This window comes from Manis pentadactyla, chromosome 3 (genome assembly GCF_030020395.1).
Source record: "Manis pentadactyla isolate mManPen7 chromosome 3, mManPen7.hap1, whole genome shotgun sequence".
In the NCBI taxonomy this organism is placed as follows: Eukaryota; Metazoa; Chordata; class Mammalia; order Pholidota; family Manidae; genus Manis; species Manis pentadactyla.
Window position 1 is genome coordinate 9,501,717 of NC_080021.1, and position 15,558 is coordinate 9,517,274.

The 15,558-nt window shown below is 47.2% G+C and overlaps 2 protein-coding genes across 3 annotated transcripts in view; one reads left to right on the forward strand and one right to left on the reverse strand.

Moving 5' to 3' along the window:
* TG (thyroglobulin) overlaps positions 1-15,558 on the reverse strand; it is a 249,643-nt gene that overhangs the window by 45,820 nt on the left and 188,265 nt on the right. The window lies entirely within an intron of this gene.
* The window catches only part of SLA (Src like adaptor), an 82,307-nt gene that overhangs the window by 38,321 nt on the left and 28,428 nt on the right, over positions 1-15,558 (forward strand). For both annotated transcript variants that reach the window (XM_036890503.2, XM_036890504.2), the window contains exon 2: positions 12,959-13,219. The gene's annotated coding sequence lies outside the window, so the exon portion shown is untranslated. The remainder of the gene's footprint in view (positions 1-12,958; positions 13,220-15,558) is intronic.

Sequence of the window (15,558 nt, forward strand, 5' to 3'; positions counted from 1 at the left end):
CTTTGTGTGGCTGAAAATATTCTATTGTGTAGCTATACCATATTTTGTTAATCCATCAGTCAATTGACATTGTGTTGTTTCTACTTTTTGGAGATTATAAATAATGCTGCTATGAACATTTGTGTTCAATTTTTTTGTGTCTTCATTCCTCTTGGTTGTACACCTAGGAGTAGAATTGCTGGGTTATGTGGTAACTCTATGTTCAACCTTTTGAGAAGCTGCCAAAATATTTTCTAATTTAGGTCAACCATTTTATATTCCCATAAGTGATGTATGAATGCTCCAATTTTTCCACATCCTTACCAACACATATCATCATCGTTTTGAATTATTATTGTTATAGCCATCCTAGTAGGTGTAAAGTGGTATCTCATTGTGGTTTTGATTTGCTTTTCCTAATGTCTAATGGTGTTGAGCATCTTTTCATGTGCATAAGAGCCCTCTTCTTTTAGTAAGTGCACTTCTTTCATAAGTGCACATCTTCTTTTAAAAAATATCTATTTAGACCCTTTGCCCATTTTTAAATTGGATTACACGTCATTTTGTTTTGGGGTTTGTAAGTGTTCTTCATATATTCTGTATACAAGTCCCTTATCAAATATGTGACTTGCAAGCATTTTCTCCCATTCTGTGGGTTATGTTTTTACTTTGTTGACGATATCTCTTGAAACTCAAAAGCTTTTAATTTTGATGACATTCCGTGTGTCTTTTTCTTTGCTGCTTATGCCCTTGGAGTCATAGCAAGGAAACAAACCATCACTTAATCTGAGATCCAGGAGTCCTGCCTTGCATATATATAATTATTTAAAGATATTTTTTTACAATGTGCTGCCAAACTACAGGAAGGTTGTACCTTGTTGTATTTCTGTTTGACAATGTAAATCACCTACCAACTGTATCTGCATAAGGAGGAAAGAGAAGGAAGGTGCCAGCAGGTAGTGGGCACCTGACATGTTCTAAGCCCTCTCAATTCGTGCTCACTAAGCCTCTGACCCAGGGAGCCATGACTGCGCCCCTTTTATTAAAGAGGGATGACTCAAGAGATCAGAGATAATAAATTATTTTCCTCAGATGACTCACTGGCTGGGAGCCGGACTCGGCCAGTTCATCGCCAAAGCAGCAGCCCCTGGCCTCCACGAGCCACATGGGCAGAGATGGAGGCATCTGCCCTCGGCCTCCTTGCTCCAGAAATTCTGGCCACCACTGCTTTCCCCGTGGACTAGCTACTCAACCTTTACTGGTGGAGGTGCAGTGTGGAGGCCTTGCCTGGGCATCTGTTTCGGGGAGCCCTCCCAGGGCCTTCGTTGGCTTGGAAGGTGGAGAGCAGCTAGACCTTGGCTCTGCCCCTTTAGAATGGAACTTGCTCTCTTGTCCTGTTTTTCCTCCAGGTTTCTTGCAGACTTGACAAAATGCTTTTTCCAATCTGTCACAAACATCACATCAAATTGCCTCAGTCACCTTCCGGCTTTCAGAGACCATTTAAATGCTTGCCACTTGGAAAGTGCTGATTTCCCAGGCAAAGGCATGAGCTTTGAAAAGTGATGCCCTCAGTAATAGCCTAGGCAGTGACTTCTCCTTTATGTCAAAGGGAATTTGAAAGGCAGGCTCCTAAGTGCCCCCCTACATTCTCAATGAGCAATGCATATGCATACACAGGGTATGGGTTGCCTTTTCAAAATAATTTCATAATCAGAACTTGCAAATGTGCCTAGATATTTCTTTCCATTTACTCCCATAGCTTTGTTTCAGGGTCCAGCTGGCCCAGAATAAGGACCAGTGCAGCCGGGACAGTATGGAGGCAAATGGAACTCTTGATCTTGGAGGGTGATGGCCCAGGGCTGGACTGCAGCTTTGCAACCTTTTTCTTCCTTGGTTTTGATAAGATTGGTCACCTCTCTAATTCTGAGTCTCCTCAGCAGTGGAGTCCTGCCTCACAGACGTGTTGCGAGGGGTGCGGGGAACATACCACGTGAGGAACTGAGCACAGCGCCGGGTGGAGAAAATGCCCTACTGGCTTCTGTTGCTTCTAGTTCTCTTAGTTCCTTGAATACTACCAGTAGGACAACTTCATGCCACACCTCACTGACTAATTCCCCACTGCCATTCTTTTAAAAGCTCTGAAAATAGCTTCCAGGGTAGAAAAGCAGTGAGAACAAGGATTTAGCAATCAGAAAGACTTGAGTCCAAATCTGCCCTGTCACTTAGTGCCCTTGTCATTTTAGGCAGATAATTAGCTTCACCAAGTCATCTTGTATGGTGGGATTGGATTCATACCTCCACGGTTTGCTGTGTGAACTGGTGAGGTGCATACTGAGGGCTAACTCCAGCCCTTGCCCAGTGGAGAGAGGTGAGGGGTCCTGCAGGTGTCCCCCAGCCAGGAGGAAGCTGGTCCAGAACTGAAGTCTTGCCACCTCAATTCTGCACCACAGGAGAGACAGAACTGCTTGTTTCCCCTGCAGGTTTTGGCCCCTGCAGTCAGCCACGGCATGCGAAGAGCTTCTGCAAAAACAGTCTCAAGACTGTAGAACCTAGCGATGACTTCCAGAAGTAAGAAGGCCCCATCTTATTTCTTGCTGTTAGATCTTCCCAGTCACCTCTGGATTGTCCCCCTCTCTCCATTTCTGTCCTCCTTTGCTTTCTTCCTCCCTGCTTCCCTCAGTAAATACCAGCTCCCAGCTGGCAGAAAGGACTCAGCCCGCCTACCCCAGAACAACACAGTATAAGGAGAAGTTCTGAGATTCTGGATGGTGTGGATGGCCTGGAGAAGCAGGAAGTGAGTGGGCTGGCTCCTCGGCCCAAGGGGCATCAAGGCAGCCTCTCAGGGGACAGCATCAGAAGGAGACGGGATGTGGGCTGTGTGGACATGGCCAGTGGTGCCACCATGAGAGACAGCAGGAGCAGAGCAGAGAGGAGAGACATTACCTGGCGCTGGTTTGATGGCTGTGTGTGTGTGTGTATGTGCACGTGTGTGTGTGCATGTGTGTGTGTGTGTGCATGTGTGCTGGGGGTGAGGAGGATCATCAGAGGAGGGCGCCTCGGCAGCAGGTGGGACTGGGAGGCAAAGCACAGGCCTGGAAGGGCCTCCTGGTGTGCCATGATAAAAGGAATGAGCCAGGGAGATGGGGGAGCTCAGTTAGAAGGTGCTGGAATCCCGCTCCAGGCTGGAAATCCTGTGCTGGCCATAGCAGTGGGGAGGGTGGGGGGAAGGAGGGGCCTGCCTAGGGCTCCCACCTTATATCTGGCAAGAGAAGCTACCATGAGTATGCTCTTTGGGGTTCCCATGGGCAAACTATTTGCTCAACAAGCTGAACTGAAACCCTTGGCTTTGGCCTGTCCTGCGTCTGTATCTTTAGGCCAAGCTTCACACCCCCACCTCCACCCTCACCCCTGCTTTGTGTGTTCAGACGGACTCAGCATTTTCCACTGTGGCGCCTACTGCCTTATCTTGTGTGAGCTCCTGCTGGGTGTGAGGTCAGAGCCCAGCCCCCCACCTCCTGTCCGAGGACAGCCCTGACAGCTCCTCCTCGGGCCCCAGATTCAAGCAGACTCTCTCCAGGAGCTTAGCTGCATGAACACTCCCAGGAAACTCTTGCCAAGGTGCCCCTCTGAACTGAATGGAGATGCTGGACCCCTGCTCCTGCTGAGCTCCGGGAATCCATTTACTTCACTTCCAACACCATTCCCTTTGGATGTGTCAGGTGACAAGCATAAATTATTGTACTTGTAGAAAAAACGGACAGTGCCTGGGCTCTGGAATTAGAGAAATCCGACTGAACTCTATGCTGACAGCTGGCAAGTGGCTTTACTCTCCGGGTCTCCATTGTAATACATAATGATGTCTCAAGGAGTGGATTGAAAGCATGGGCCACGGGGCCCATCAACCCAGGTTCAAGTCCATCCATCCCTTACCAACTCATGCCCTTAGAAAAGCAATCTAAAATCCCCATGCCTCAGTTTTCTCAATGTAAAATGAGGATAAGAGAAATGTTTACCTCCTCCATTTGTTGAGATGTATTGATGGGATAACATGTAAAAGCTTACATGCATGAGGTTTCTAATAAGAAGCAGTCTTTAAATTCATAACTGATATTTCAAACAAACAGCTGTTGTGAAAATGAAATAACAGATTTGAAAAAATAACCTGTAAAGCACTGTATAAAGGTCAGTTATCAGTCAAAATACTGCTACTCAAACTAAAATAAAAAACAGTGAAATATTCTTCAGTTCAAGGAGGGCTTTGGGGTTGCAGTTGTGTTTTGCCCAAGGTACTTGAAGCCATCCCTGTCAGCTGCCCCATGCTGCTGGGGTAATCAGCTGAGGCTCAGTGGGTAATGAAGAGACCCTGGCTAACTATTTCACACCCATCCAGTCATTTATAAATGGATGACACCATTTTAAATTACAGGAAGGCCAGTTCTCAGCTTGTTCTTCTTTAGACAACAACAGCAGAAACCTGTCATGAAGTGAAAAGCACATCTCACAGAAGTATTAAGGCCTCACAGAATGAGAGAGTTAGACAGGATGTTAGTAAAAGCCATAGTAATTCTGTTACGGACCTTAGCCTCATTTTGTGCTGTCAAAGCACCCGTAGAGGTGGCTGGGCAAGTTTTATTGTGGTTATTTTTTTTGAGATGCAACTACAAGGGTAGAGCCTCCAGAGGCCTGATTCAGGCCACACAGGGAAGTCAGTCACAGGGGCCTTATTGCTGACCATCCAGCCAGTGTTCCTCCTGTCCTGGGACACAGCCTGCTTGGCTGCTGTGTGTCAGCCCACTGTCAGGATAACTCCATGCACGCCTTTAAGCACCTTCATATGCCAGATACTGCAGGGAATCAGAAGGTGATGCAGGCCTTAAGGAAGTTTGTAATCTATGGGGAGGGGAGTTTCTTTGCTTCTTTACCTGCTCTTCCTGTCATTCCCTCTGGTTCTCCCTCCTTTCCTCCTAGTAAATATGCCAGGGTTGCTCAGCTATGATAGGTCCAGTATATACCAATCACTGACCAAATAGGTAGGCTCCCCACTTCCATAGAACCTAACTAGTTTTGGAGGTCAGACCAACACAGAGATGGGAAATAGAAGTGTTATGAGAAACCTTTGAAAAAATTCTCTCTATGGGGCTGACAGCACCCAGCACCACCAGGCACAGCTCTTCTTTCTCATGGGAAGACTGACTGCTATCTTTGATCTCAGACGGAGTTCACAAGGATCTCTGTGCCCTTCCCACAAGATAGACTATATATTTGTATGAAGGGAAAATAATACATAATGTTTCAAAATTCCATGTTAACATCCCTCTTTGTTTAGAAATGATGCCTGTCTCCTTCTTTATGAATCTATTAGTCTCAATCTCCCAAAGGGTGTGCACAAGACAATCTATTACAGTGCAGGAAGAAAATTCTAGATTATTTACTTATAAATATTAAGTAGTCTCATTCTTTTAAAACATTTTTTATATTTAAATGGCATATATTAGTAGAGTCACTAGCACATAACTAAATATGCATATATAGGGGATACTTACTTAAAACTTTCCTGTCTGGGCGTGTGATCAGAAAGTTTGGGGATGGTTAGAGTAGACAACAGGAAGAGGCCCTTTTCTCAGTGGCCCGAAGAAAAAAGAGATGAGCTAGGATGTCACCACGGACCCACAGAGACTGATCTGCTGATGGGAGTAAAAGTGACCAGCAGATTTCTTGCCTGGGATGGCTGACAGTTGTTCTAGCCAGGCTCATCACCTCTGTCATTCCTCTTCCCCAAGAATGGCACAAGGCATAAGCCAGTCCAGGGCACAGGCCATTTGGACAATCAAAGAAGCCCACCTTGGGCAGAGGACAAGAGCACAGGGGCATGACTTGGCCCCACAGTTTGCAGGGAGAGAAGAGAGCCTGAGCCATTGACCAGACTCACTCCGTAAGACGAAAGGGTCAAAGCCTTGGAGGCCCCAGTGGGAGACTCGTCCCTGGTTCTGGCAGAGGTAGGAGAAAGCCACTCCAGGTCAGGGAAACAACAGGGTAAATTCAGAGGCAAAACCCAGCAAAGCCCATCCAGGTAACAGGAGAAAATGTAAGCTAACTGGGAGGGAGGGGTGGGGCAGTGAGGACCAGGTAAGGAATCTATGCAAATGCCAAGGATGATGGGGACTGTGGGAGGCTGGGAAGAACAGGACTGACACTGAACTGATCTGAGAAGAGTCAGTTCATCAGCCTGTCCCAGATGCATCTGAAGGGGCAAGGAGGTCACAGGAGGCAGGACTGATGAGTGGCAGGTAATGAAGTCACTTCTAACCGCAGACAAGATGCAGCTGAAATCATACCATAATGAAAAAAAATGACAAGGTACAACATGAACAGTCTGGCTAGTGCTGTCAATCATTTGGCCTTGGTGGACAGTACAAGGTTGAGCTGAGCATCATCCTAACAGCAAGCCTCAGGTCCACTGCAACTGCCAGCCAATTCCTCCAGTTTCCCTCATCACTGGAAACCCAGCGCACTGCCCCGCCATCATGGCTCATTCCTGACCTCTGTTAGACGGACGCTTGAGCTCTTAGATGGCCGGGCATGTGTCACAGTCTCCCTTGTCCCCCTAAAGCTGAGCCTCAGCCTGGCCTGAGGCTCATATTCATTTAAATAAGTGAATTCCTAGTTAGAGCTAGGAAATAATGGTCTGCCTATAAGTGTACCTAGAGCAGTCCGTAAGAAAAGTAAAGTTGCAAAGACTGAAATTGGGCCCTGCCCAGAGAGCTCCCCAAACTCTGGGAAAACTGCTGGCTTCTTTCTCAATCCTCCCAGAGCTGAGAAAGGTACGGTCTTCCCCAAAGCGGACACAGTGAGTTAGGTTGAGCAACAACAGAACAGAACATGCTTCAGTGAATCAACATGCTTGGGCAATTCATCACAGCAGAGAAGCACAGCGGAATAAAGCTTCTACTTTTTCTTTGCCCGGAGAACACTGAGCACCAAGAGACTTCCCGAAGAAACACAAAGACTCTGATGCCATTCAAGTCCCACTCCAGCCAGAGAATTCAGCTCATCCGGATGGACCATTTATTCAACTTTCAAGATGCTTCCAGAAATATGAACAATACCATCTCTAGAAAAGCAATAGGGTCTGATCTCCCCCCAATGATTTTCATGGTTAGCTAATTGTCTTCCCCAGGGGCGAAAAGTCAGTATTCACAACAGACGTGCTTTTGTTCAAAAGGCGGATTCACAACTTTCATTCACTCATTCATTCAGTGAATAATTATTATGGATCGTCTCTTTCATGTATGGTCAGTGCTAGGCTCAATGGTCGATGTTCCTGCCTTCCCGGGCTCATGCCCTACTTTGAAAGGAATGGGAGGCATTTGTACCCCGTGGAGCCCTACTTGTCCTATGCTACATTGCCTGTGCACATTCTCCTAGGGACTCTCATGACCTAGGAAGGAAGGAAGATTATAAACATCACTGAAGCTCACAGAGACCTTAGAAACCTGCACAAGGTCACACAACTCCCAAATATCCTGAGCTCCTCTCTTAATCTTGACTCCAATATGCATGTGTCCTTTTCTTATGGAGCAGGGAGGACTCTAAGGGGGTCTTTTGAGGAGGGAGCAATCGCTGGTGGCTAGGGTAGGTCTGGGCATGCATATGGTCAAGGTGAGCTCTGGGGGTGGGGGCTTGTCCAAGGGAGGGCCTGCCACCCAGGTAAGGGAACGGTAATGGCAAAGTAAATGGTAAAGACGTGGAAGGCCTGTCTGATGTACAGAAGGGCATAAAAGTCCCTGTGATGAATGGGGCATGGAGGCCTTGAGTGGTGACACTGTCATGGGAGGAGGGTAGAGAACAAATTGTAACGAGCATCAAATGTCAGGAAAAGGATTGGTCCTATGTGCTTGAGGAGGAGTGCAAGAGTCGGGGTCTGGTTTGGGGATACAGGGCTGGAAGGGTGTGCGGGAACCACTCAGAGGCAGGAAGACCCTCTTGGAGGCCAGCATAATAGTGACAGTGAGCTCACCTCCAGAGGCTACCGAGCTAGACCTGGATGGTATCACTCATGAGCCGAGTGAACCAGGGCAAGTCTGTTAAACCCTGCAGCCTTGGTTTCTTCAGGAGATGTACGAACACACAAGACTAACTGGGAAGAATAAATAGGTACCATAAGCAAGAACCAAGTTTCTTTCCTGACATTCTGCCAATATTAGCACCCTTTCCCAGCTTTCTCCTATTCCAACACTACAAGCATTTCAAGCCCCAAACATTTGCACTTGACCTTTGCTTTACCCCATCGTTCTTCCTCCTGATCTACACACTAGCGTCACTCTGCACTCATTACAAAACTCTACTGTGAGGTTACAGTTCCCCTTACTGTCCCCCTTCCCTCAGCTGCCTTCTAGGCCATTGCCAGTTCACTTCTCTAACTCAGCACCTAGAACAGCGGCTCATGCACAGAGGGTGTGAATTGAATGAATGAACATATATTTGTTGCAAATTTGTTGAATAAATGTTTGAATGACTGAGTCAGGAGAATGCAGTCATAGAAGGGACATATACTTGAATCTCAGAGAACTTTGAGCTTACATAGGATCTTGAAGATGGTAAAGTTTAATCCCTTTGGATACAAGAATCTCATTGCCCTTTTTCTTTTTTTTTCCTTTTTCTTTTTTTAATTGAAATGTAATTGAAATAAAATATCCTATTGGTTTCAGGTATAGATCATAGCAAATTGATATTTTATACACTGAAAAGTGATCCTCATGACCACTGACAGTTTTGTGGCACCAAAACTCAGGAACCAATCAATATTCGGTGTCATAAAACTGTAGATGCTCATGGGGTCATTTTGCAATATATAAAATATCAAATCACTGTGCTTATCCAACTTCTCTACTGAGTGGACTTAACACTCAATTCTGTCCACTGAAAGGGAGTTTACTAGTTCCAGGGGTTGCCTTTTACATCTTCTAAACTTTCCAACATTTATGTAGAAAGAAGGAAAAATACTTTTGAGTAGAACCAGGACCTGCTCATACTGGACCAACCTATAAACTGTGCGGCTTAAACACTGTACTCTTGCTGATTGATGCTGAGTTGCCTTAACTTTCTAGAACCTGGAACCCTCTTTGAGACCCGAGACTGGAGAAATAGGCTTCTTATTGCTTGGGTTAGGAGGCCTGCCAATCCCCGGCTGGGGAATGCAACACCTTCCAATGGAACATGCCCTGCCAAGTGTTTTTTGTCTCTGCTTCTTCTGCTGATTCAGAACTTCAATGAACTTGAACATGGAGCCCGCTGCTGGGATGGATTCCACCTGGTCCTGCCTTGGCTTGTGGCCAGGTTCCCATGTAAACTGGGAGTCCACGCCTCTCCCGGCTCCCTCCCTCTTTCTTTTACTCCCTTGGGGTTTTGACAGTGCATCTGTATCCTCCACTGGATTATAAACCACTTGCGCACAGGACCCTCACTCATGAAGCCTCACTCATACTACATCTGTGAATTCCCTCCCTCTCTGTGCTCCCCGTGCAGGTTTACACATGAGAAGTTAGCAGCGAATGTTTGCTAAATTCAGTAACTTGACAAATCTGCAGTGAGTACTCTGGGGCTGGGCTGCGAGAAACAGGGATAAGGGTGTTTGGCTGTGAGCTCCTTGAGGGTAGAGACTTGTCAAGCCTGGCACACAGGTACAGTGCCTGGTACGTGCTGCATGCTAACTAACATTTGTGGAATGAATGAATGAGTCACAAAATGTCTTTCTGAATAAATGAGTGAATGACAACATTCTTGTGCGAAGGACTCCTTCACGGATTAGGTGAGGAAGACATGTGAACTTTAAAGGTCCAGTGTAAAATGGGTGAGAGAGGGGTGGGCAGGGTGCTGGGGAAACTTCACAGCAGCTGAACACTGCAGTCCTCCTGTGTGAAGTCTCTCTCCTGCCTTCTGGCAGGCTCTGCCCCTAAGGAGCCAGGGCTCCCCCTGCTCTTCCCTCCACCAAACCAGACCTTCCTTACATATGCAGCCGGCACACTGCTCCCACCATGGCTCCTCCTGGGACTCTGGGCAGGGCCACATCCCTGTCCCACCTCTCAGGCCATCTGCGTCAGGGCGCAAAGGGAGGGCTGGTGGAACAGCCAGCCCTTGTCAAGTCTCATTGTTCTGAGCGGTGAGCTGGGGTCCACAGCTGGCCTGCTGCAGAGGTAGCCTCTATGCAAGCAAGAGAATTGACTGCAGAGCAGCATCTACAGTCCACACAGGAACAGATTCACAGGCTGTCTTAAGGATGCTCCCAGCAAGGATGACTCCCTGGAGAGTGTATGCCTGAGATATGACAGTTGTCACTACTTGGAGGGGGGTGGCGCTACTGGCATCAAGTGAGTGGAGGCCAGAGATGCTGCGAAACATCCTATAGTACACAGGATGCCCCCTGCCCAAACTCCTCCCCACACACACACCAAAGAACAGTCTGGTCCAGAATGTCAAATAAGGCTGAGGTTGAGAACCCCCTGGGTACTTGGAAAGGGAGAGCTGAAATCTGGGTCACTTGGCCACTTGCTAGAGTCACATATGGGCACATGCAATGCTGGTTTCACCCCTGCTCTCACTTATGTGTGGTCCGGGGCTCTGACCTCTGCACTGCCCTCCTGCTCCGGCCACAGCTTAGCTTCCATGTAGCACACTTGATAGTTTTAGGAACATTTCTTTGGGCTTATTCTATTTCCTGCCAGTTGCCCCAGGGTTGAAAGAGAGAGTGTAACACTAAGGCCAGAGCAAGTTAATGGCATCCCTGGCCACCCCTTTCCCACTAGGAAGGAGCAGGTACTAAGGCCTTGACCCCAGGGCACCAAAATGAGCTGCTCCTTCTGAGGCAGCTTCTCTGGCTGATGGGTGGTGTCCATTAATGGAGACCCCACTCTGGGTGCTGTCTATCTGCTGTCTGCATCCGCCATCAGATTTGGAGTTTCCTCGGGATCTGATGGGGTCTCCCCATACTCTCCATCAGACGTGGAGCTTCCTCAGGATTGACAGGGTCTCCCCAAACCCTCCAAAGTCCATGCTAAGGCAGTAGTTCCTTCTGCGTGAGCTGCTCGTGCCCTGGCTTGTCCAAGGCTGGCTGCGTTCTCCCTGCAGGGCCTCGCTAACCGCACAGCTACAGAGAACACATCTCTCCCCGCTCCCCTGACACTGGTCACTTGTGGGAAGTAACACCTGCTGGCCCCTCTGTCACAGTGACCGTTTCCTTTCTGTGCAGCAGTCCCCATAACTGACAGCTGCCGCATCTAAGTCTCTATCACGTGGCTGCCACAGAGAAGGAAAGCTCAATGAGGGCAGGCCTTTGCCAGGGTTTGTGCACAGCTGAATTCCAGTGCCTGGAACAGGCCCAGTAAAGTTTTATTGAAGGAATGATTGAATGAGGGAATGAGTTTAGAGTCTAACTCATAGTAGATTCTCACTACATGTTTTCTGAAAAGTTGTCACAAAGCTCATGCCTGGGGTCCAACATCTTTCACTCCTCAGTGTGCATTTGGGGAGAAAACTACCCTTTAGGTAGTTTAGAAACTACCCTGTTTCTGCTGGTCTGCTTTTCTGCATCTAGGCAAATTGTCCCTCAGTCTTTTGCAACATTTCCTTTGTAGGTTCCCAGGGTGCCCTGCGCATAGCAGCTATTTTCATAAGTTGTCTAAGGAAGCATCTATCTAGTACAGAGTTCCTTCTAAATTTGGAAGCAGCCCTGATGTTTTTAATTCATCTTCGATAACTATACTGAGTGAGGTTTCTAAATGACTGGCCCTGGGGAGCCGTGTTGGCCCTGCTGGGATGGGGCCATGCGTCACCAACCCGAGACACTGGCCCTGCCTGGCTATGTTTCATCTAGACCAGCCGTGCACTTCTGGGGAAGTCGCAGGATGCTCTGCTCCGCTTCTGTGTGAAGCAGGAGGCAGGCCAGGGCCCTCAGAGGGTTGCCAGCCTGGTCATCTGGCAGTCCCGCCTGGAGTCCACGTTCAGCAGCTTCTGCCCTTGACCCCAACGAGCCCTTAGGCCTCATGTGCCCGGCTTTCCTGCTTGAGACTTACATGCTATGAATGGGGAGCTGTGCACCATCAGTTTGAAAAATTTTTAAACCATCGAAAAGTCAAAATAGTACCGTGAACATATGCTCTTCGCGGATCCACCAAATATTATTATTCTGCCATATTTGCCTTCTGTTGCTCTCTTTATTTTTATAGATTCATATTTATATTTCTTTTTCTTTTAGTGAGCCATTTGAAAGTTGTGATTGAGATCATGATACCTGACCTCCAAATAAATCAGCATGTATCTCCTAAAAACTAGCACATTTCCCCATTAACCACACTCTCATTATCATTCCTGAGAAAATTAACATTGGCACAGTGTTATCTAATACAGGATATATTTGAATGCCCCCAACCTCCATCCCAAAACTATTCTTTCTAGTCCTTTTCCCTTGATTCAAGATTCAGTCAAGCAATGCACATCACACTGCATTTCCATGTTTCCTTGGCTCACTTTAACCTGGGGCCTAGGTCTTTTCCATACCCTTTCTGGTTTCTTTTGGGGGTAGCGCAGCCAAGGGATGGCATATCTCACCCAGGAAGGCTGGTGGGTAGCTCCCTTCTAGAGGGGCTTTGATGCCCAGTATTTAAGCCTCTGCCCATTAGAAACCAGTCTACAGCAGAGCCAGGAGAAGCCCTGTACAGGGTCCATTCAGTAGTGACATAAGGAGGGAGGAATGACAGGGAAACTGAGAAAACAGAAGCTGCTGCTCTGAGCCGTAGCCTCCTGGACCCAGTGAGCTCTGGGGATATGTGAGAGCAGCCCTTCCACCTCCTCCGCCTTTTAATCAGAGAAAATGTCTCAGCCTCTGAAAGCCCAAGCATGGCCTGGACATTTAGAATCAAGCGGCCCTTAGTCTCAACTGCTTGTTAGAAGACTGATGCTGCCCCTGTCTTCCTTAGCCTTACAGAGAGAAGCCTGCTCAGAGCAGTTACTGAAAACAGGAACCTGCCCTTCACGTCCCGCACGCCTTCCTTGTTTCTAGCAGAGGAAGTGTGCAGCCCATTTAGCAACTGCTGTTCTTGATAGCATGGGCTTCTCTCCACCCACGGGAGGCCTGGACGCCTGCTCACTCTGCCGCAGCAGCAGCGGGTGATGGAGAGGCAGTGACAGTGCTCCTGGCAGCCCCTCCTCAGCTACTGCCGGGGAAGACTATGCCCAGCTTTTGAAGGTATCTTGGGGGATCTGGCAGGGGCTGGGTGGGGAGACACGTCAGGTCATTTCAGACTCGTAACTAGCAGGGTTGACTTTCTGGAGACAGAGAAGTGCTCCATGAGAATAGGAAAGGTGATGTCTAGAGTGAAGCAACACAGCGCCCAGCACATAACAGTTGCTCAGTGAACATCTGATACATAATTATATGGCCAGAAGGACTGTAGAACTTGGACAGGGCACATTCCTGCCAGATGAGATTTTCTAGTTAAAGAACAGCTTGGCACACATCAGGCTTCTGACAAGGACAGCTATGGCTTGCTATCAGTCATACTAGCTGTGTGACCTTGGCAAGTCTTTTAAACCTCCCCAGGCCTTCACTATCTCCTCTAAAACATGAGAATAATGGTACCCAATTCACACAAGTAGTGGGCACATTATATGAGCTCACATATGAAAAGTGCCCAAGCCAGTTTCAGGCACACAGTAGGTGCTCAAAAAATGCTATGGCATAGAGTCATGACATCTAAAGGTCCATGAAGCCCAGGCAGGCTGATCAAAATCGTGCTCCTAAGAGTTTGGATGTGTGGGTCTTTGGGAAGATGCCAGCAATAACTAATAATAACACACAACAATAATCAGAGTATGTGGGATGTGTGGGAAGCTGGGGCAGGGCTAAAGGAAAGGCAAACATGAGGTATATACACCCTGAAAACATCAAGTGTTAAAATTAGAAGAGCTTTTAGAGAAATTATCCCTAAGGGATGTGGCACAATCCACACTTTTTTAGGTGTGTACCTATCCAGACAGGTTGATGTCAGAGAAGTGACCTGGGATGTGGCCTTAGAATGTTCTGGACAGGGCCTGTGCATGCAGGTGTGAAGGGATGGTGGGTGTCTGCTCTGCTGAGTCACAGGGGAGGGCTGTTGTATGAAAAGTTAGTTTTCCTGCAATCCCCAGAATGATCCAGTAAGAATATGATTATATTTGCTTTCAAGATATGGGAAAACAAGGCTCAGAGAGGTTAAGTGGTTCGTACAAGTCACACAGCTTGCAAGAGGCTCTCAAGGGAGAACCTCAGTGAGAACTAGTGTATGAAGGACTAAAATGTGTATCTAAGTAGTGCTCTTCATTTTAGGGGAAATATAACCCATTGTCTGCCAATTGTCATTCTGTGGTTTGATACTGAGCCACAAGCCCATAAACTGGGCTGTAGACCTTTCAAAACTGGGGAGATAAGACCAAATCCCAGTCCTGGCAAAATCTTTTGCAATTAATACTCTCTTTTAGAAGAATGGTATTCAGAGAAATTAATATGCTCTGAAAATAATAACAATAAAACTGATGACATAGACAGACTGAAATCTATTTAGACTCGTATCTTAAACAGATCTGGAATGACAGCAGCAAGACGGCTCATGGAAAGTTACTGATTTAATCAGATACACCTGGGTTGACCATCTGGGTCAGTCGCCATGAGCTGTGTGACTCTGGGCAAGTCACTTTGCCTCTCTGAGTGTTAGTTTCCTCCTTGTAAAAAAGACACAGCTTCCTTGTATGTTTGTAAGTTCAAATTATGTACAATATGTAGAAGGTGCTAAATCCTAAACAGTGGCTACTAAGAGCATTCCTAACCCAGACAATGAAAGCACATCAAGCTGCTTGGGTACTCCTAGGCGGTACATGGTACCGGGACAGTGTACAACACAGCAGACATGCCTCAGTTTTTCCGAATGCTTATTTCTGCTTGTTCCTCCCTATACGTGACAAGGGTAGGTTTGCATTGCAGCAAACTGAAATTTTCCTAATACAGAGAAAATTTCCCCACTCTGCATTTCGAGAGCTGGCAAAGTATTTCCAAGGGGAGCGAGTCTCTCTTAAAGACTTAGAAATTATTCATTCTGGTAAACCCCAATCAGCTTTCTGAATTAATAGATACTGCTTTTTTTTTTTTTTTAATTTTTCATTTGACATTCAGCAAGAATTTATTTCCCCCAGCTCCGATAGAGGCTGGAGCTTGAAGTTCTCAATTAAAGATTTCCAGCACGTCAGGCCCCATTTAGCCCTGTTAGTGTCCTTCCTTATTCATCCCTCCCTCCCCCGCTGCCTCCTTTCCCTTAATACACAGGCAGCGGGGCCATACCATGTGACCGACTTCCTCCCCCTCACCTCCCCAAGAGTTCTGAAAGAAGTAAGTATACTGAGTCCAAACCACTTCCTCACATCTGAGAACCACCAAGGGAGGGAGGGGGCTTCTTTCATTACAGTAACTCACGCTATGAACTATGGACAGACACTGTGGGGCTTCAAAGGGTCAGTGGCTCACTTCTGTTGTCAAACTGCTTTGCAAAGTCATAC